This window comes from Mizuhopecten yessoensis, unplaced genomic scaffold, assembly GCF_002113885.1.
Source record: "Mizuhopecten yessoensis strain PY_sf001 unplaced genomic scaffold, ASM211388v2 scaffold10969, whole genome shotgun sequence".
In the NCBI taxonomy this organism is placed as follows: domain Eukaryota; kingdom Metazoa; phylum Mollusca; class Bivalvia; order Pectinida; family Pectinidae; genus Mizuhopecten; species Mizuhopecten yessoensis.
Genome location: NW_018408812.1, coordinates 571,194 through 577,447, shown reverse-complemented (window position 1 = coordinate 577,447; position 6,254 = coordinate 571,194).

Below are 6,254 nucleotides of genomic sequence, written 5' to 3'. Positions count from 1 at the left end.
AGACAGATACGTAACAACAACTGATGTACAGACAGATACGTAACAACAACAGACGTACAGACAGATACGTAACAGAAGTACTAACTGATACGTAACAACAACAGACGTACAGACAGATACGCAACAACAACTGATGTACAGACAGATACGTAACAACAACTGATGTACAGACAGATACGTAACAGCAACTGATGTACAGTCAGATACGTAACAACAACTGATGTACAGACAGATACATAACAATAACAGACGTACAGACAGATACGTAACAACAACAGACGTACAGACAGATACTTAACAACAACTGATGTACAGACAGATACGTAACAACAACAGACGTACAGACAGACACGTAACAACAACTGAAGTACTATCAGATACGTAACAACAACAGAAGTACAATCAGATACGTAACAACAACAGACGTACAGACAGATACGTAACAACAACTGACGTACAGACAGATACGTTACAACAACAGACGTACTATCAGATACGTAACAACAACAGCCATACAACAACAGAAGACAGACATATACGTAACAGACTTACAAACAGACACGCAACAACAGAAGACAGACATATACGTAACAGACGTACAGACAGATACGTAGCCTTACAAACAGATACACAACAACAGACGTACTAACAGATTATTCACACTATTCGCTTCAAATTTGCTTCAGTAAGTTTTGTTTTTATTGTTGTTGAATTTAACTCTAGGAACCCGAACTGTTTCCGTACGGTTTCACAAGACTTAATGTATCCCGCCAATATCCAACATGTCTGACAACATTGGGGGTCCGATCCAATGGTGGTCGTCTGCTACAATAGGGATGCACGTCTTGTGCTGAGACTGTACTGGAACTCTTCCATTCCCATGTTTACCGGTCTTGTTCCGGCCGGTAATATTCACACTATTCCCTTCCAATTTGCTTCAGTTAGTTTTGTGTTTATTGTTGTTGAATGTAAACGCTACGAACCCTAACTGTTTCCGTACGGTTTCACAAGACTTGTATCCCGCCAATATCCAACATGTCCGATAACATTGGATTTCCACTCCAATGGTGGTCGTCTAGCTGTTACAATAGGGATGCGCGTCTTGTGATCAGACAGAGACATATACAGTCATACATCTCTGGATCAGACTGTACTGGAACAGTTTTGGTTTTTTATACGTGTCTAGTCGGAGTTTCCCTGAGCTTCAAGTAAATGAAAACTTGAAGACAACATCAGGGCTGAGATAATCAACAAAGGTAAGTACTCGTTTATGTGATTTATAACTACAGTTTATATTCGATTAGTGATACTTTAATGGCAATATCATTAAAATCAAACAGAGTGAAGGGTATTAAGGATCCTTGTACCACTGCACTGCCAGAAACTGTAACTACGCATCGGAAAATGTTGAAATCTTTTTCTTAATTACAGCAATGAGGTCAAAGGTCAACTTTAAGTGCTAGGCGGGGGTCAAATGTCAACATGGGTTAAAAACTTTAACAATCTTCTCAAGTTCCATAAGGCCCAGGGTCATGAGATTTGGCCAGTAGGTACCTGGGATGGAGTGCTATAAAGTTTCTTCATTAAAATGATCTTTACCTATTTTCAAGGCCACAGGGGTCAAATATGTTAAAAACTTCAAACAACAATATCCTAAGAACCATTTGGTTTAGATTTATGATACTTTGGTATGTTATGCAGACCAGCTGTGTGAATCTTTTTCTTTATTACAGTAATGAGGTTGAAGGTCAACTTTAAGTGCTAGCCAACAAGGTCAACATGGGTTCAATCTTTAAAACTAAAATTTCAAATTTCAAACAACAATATCTTAAGAAGCGTTTAAAAGATGTTAAAATGTCGCGTTCGAGTTACCAAATTTGGTCTGAAGTTACCTATATGTCAGTTTTATGTAACAAAAATAACAGGTAAGCCATACAGGCCCTATTTACATCCAAGGTCATTTAAGGGCATGCCTCCATGTGTGTTGTGTAAGCATGCATGTGTGTATGTGTGCTGGAGACAGGGTATGTTGGGTTTAACGATTAACATTAAAGCCAGAAGTGAGGTATTGCCAAGCTAGGCACTAGGAAATAAAAGGTAGTTAGAAGTAGAAAGAAAGATATTACTGGTTACTAAAATTCGTCAAGTTTGACAACATAATGAATTTTACAATATACGTTACAATGATAAAAAGAAAACATTGAAATTCTCACGATCAATTTATTTAAAGGAGATACAAGCATTTCAAGGATACAATCTCCACTATGGACTGATCACACACCGGTGAATGTACAAGGCTGATACAGAATACAATGTTTGAAACAAACAAACAAACAATACATTAACACTGTATAAAGATCACATCGTATGGCTATTAAAACTGACAGGTTCAGTCAATAAATGATATCAAGTCTGTTAAAAGTATGTTATTTTACAAATCCCAAAAAATAAAAGTCAAAACTTCAGTCGCACCTCATGACACTGGAGAAGTCTCGTCCAAATTAACAAAATTTCAGGAGCACCATATTTGAAATTTTTTACTTGCATTTCTTTCTTTAATCATTTCACTACCAAATAACAGTAAGCAGGGATTCAAAAACTTTCCCCCTGATGCGGAATCCCTAAATACAGGGATTTCGGGTATTGAATTAAAGAGACTGCAACAACATACAATGTCTTTACACTACTCTTGTGTATGTTTGCATAACTTATGACGTTAGTATAATACCAAAGCAAAATTGGCTTATATAGGTATTGAGATATTTGGAGGGTTACATATTCTATAAATATGGAAATTGAAAAATTATCTGTCAGGGGAACTGCTGTCCCAAAGTGGCTTCTACGAGGGTACGGGTCAGTGAAAAGGGTTAATTCTTTGCGAGAATGTACTCACTGAACCATTGCCATAGTATACGTATGTGTTCATTATGAAAATATAATTTCTGGCTGCCTGTGCAGCAAAATCTTGTAAAAGTTGACTATGTGATCACTGAAACCTTAATCACCTACAGTATTTTACACCCAACAAAATATTAGACTGATATCACTTCCATAAGGAGTGTGACCATGGATCGTGTCTTTCCTAAAGGACTCTCTTGGATCCATATTGTGCTGTTGTTGAATCAGTTCCAGCTTATAGTAACACCAATATACCTATAGCACAGGTTACAAAGGGGTGAAGAGCTCTCCTGCTGAAAGTTTCTACATTAGTTTGTGACAAACTGTGTATCTGATGAAACCGAGACAGCTACACACCATGTTAATATTACTGACATGTAAATATATATATCACAACTTCACAAGTTATATTCATTATCATTGCACTAAAATATGAAGGTGCTAAAACATCTGGTTAGCTGTGTTTATATATACAGTGTCTTAACCCTTTCACCCCTATGTAACTTTAGTAAACTCTACTAGGTATTGATCTGGATGAGTCCATTATGGTCTATAGTGGTGAAAGGGTTAAGGATATAGGCAATATGACCATCACAAGACTGATAATGGTCTTGTTATTCTGAATAATCAAACAATGCTAACTGAAACATTTCCATGGAGACACTTCTTAGCAAATTCTTAAAGGGGGATACCTCTAACACAAATCACAAGTATAATGTGTAAGGTAGCATAAACCTTTAACCAGCCAAAATTCCAAAATGCAAAATGATTTTACATTCTGAAATTTTGTTATTAACAAAAAGAAAAGCAAATCTTCAAGAAATCAAACCATTAAATGAAAACATAATATGCATTACATAACATATAATTTAAGCACTAACAAATCATAATATTCTAAAAAGATTATTCTAAAAAAATCAGATCATCTGTCTGTCTACAGTATTGTACATTTTGTATTACATAGTACCAGCCACTTAATCTTAGATAAGATAACTAATTGTGACAAGGAACTCTAACAGAACTTTACGATTGTTTACGGGACAGCAGTTACATAGTTTTATTTGCCGTGGCGATTATTTTAACATTCTAAGATGGCATCAGATCAAGATGTAACAATTTGTCAAATTCATTACTGTAAAGCGCTTTAAATTTGCGGGGTCAATATTTCGCGGTTTCGTATTGATTATATTTTCACGGGTGTTAAATTTCGCTGTGCACCCAAATCCCATGTGTCGTGCAAAGCATTTTGAGTGTCATTATTTAAGGGTTAAACCTCAAAATACAGGTAAACCGTTTGAAAACACTGATCCCCAAAGCTGTCATCCGCCAGTGACTTCACTCGAAATAAAATAAAATGTGTACATGTATGTACCTTTGTAGGAGTAAACTGTAAATAATTAAATCACTGTGTACATATAAATATGTTGTTGCCACTTACCCTATATGTAAGTGTTGTTTTACACGGACTGCCAAGTTGTACGGTGATCATCTGATTTGACTTCATTTAAGCTTGCATTACAGTGTTGAGTTATAAGTATTTTCAACATGTTGTGATAAGGTCCGTAAAAGTGGTTAACATTTTTAGTGTTTACAATTTGCGGATATTAGTCAAAGCATGAATATACCCGCGAAATATAGCTGCTATACAGTATCACAATAGATCAACACAACTAACATCAAGACAAATCAACTCATTAGCATATAGTATTTGACTTCTATGTGAAGTTACATCGACTTGTTGATATCATAACATCATATCTGCATATCATAGTTCAAGGTAATACAGTCTTAATTTATATATGTTATGCAAATATTGTAATTTTAGACCTTACACGCACACCAAAACCTTGTTATAATGCAAACGTTCATCAAAATTCTTTTTTGCACTATAAAAGGATTTGGTACCAATATACAGAAGGAGACTTTGTAAAGAAATGTTCAGAAAAAATGAAATGGGGAACATTGGAATATGTTGGCGGTTAGCAAGATGACAAGTCAAACAAAGAGCACTATATCAACATTTTGTTGTCGTATAAAAGTGAACAACATTATATCATAGTTTTGCTGTAATTAGTTTCATGATCGTTCTTCCAACAACAAATTTTCGCTTTGGGGATTTGAAATCACAATGTTAACTAAATCTGGCTAAATGTCTGTTGCTTAAATGTTCAATTGTATCCGAAAAATATTTGTGATACATGTATATCTATTTAAATTTTCAATGAAGTTTTGTCAAACACGAATATTACAAGTTGTTTACAGTAATTATGGTAACTTGATGGTAGAAATATGACTCCATATTTATAAGTCAGTTTTATAAATCAGTAAATCAATCACATATTATCTTTACTAAAGACAATATCACAACAATAAGGACTTCTAAATAAGTATTTTAACATATATCACAAACTTTGAAGGGTCAACGATATTGCATCACCACGGCCTTGACCTTTGACCTAGTTTTGGGTAGATATCTCTAATCTTTAATGCATTGGAATGTTCATACAATTGATTTTGCATAATAGATACCAGGTAATGAAATTAATCGGTTGATTCTTCAAATATATATAAATTTCTAAAGAGTCGTTTGCAATTTCTTTTCAAATTAATACATAAAAAACCAAATTAGAATTTATTTTTTAGTTTACCACAGTCCTGGTGTAGCATACAGACACATTGTCTGTCAACCATTCGGGTTTAAAGGACAATACAAATATTTCACACTGAACTTGCAAACCTGGCACATTTCTAGATTCAATGTATAGTGCTAGTTTAAAGTGGAGATAATTACAGGCACAATGTGAATGTCAAGGTACTGATAACTGACAACCTTAACCCAAGGTAGCATACACCCTTAACTTTCACCTTGTCATACCCAGTATACTGGACAAGATTATGCATACTTTCTTCTGTTGTTTTTTGCACCAAATATTAACATGTTAGAAAGTGAACTTAACATGGTATTTTGTAACAGAATGGTAGATTTAAACAAAGGTCACAATGAATTCATCCTCGATACTCCAGGGGTTACGTTCGCTTACACTCTATGCACCCCTGAGTAATATGTCATGACAAAATGGAAGGCTCAGTGTGCACCACCTTGTGGATGAGAAGACTAATTTGACCCTTTCATGTAAATCAAAAGAATGTCGCCATCCGAAACAGTAACATTGACTTGCTTTGAAGTCGGATGTCGCTCCTCTCTTCAAAAGACAGGTATCAGTCTAGCTATTGGTCAGGTATTTTTACCTGAGACTAATCAATTTTGCCATGACATATTCCAGGGGTGGAGAGAGCGAAAGTGAGCATAACCTCTGGAGTATCGAGGATGCGCTAAATTAACCCTTTCACCACTG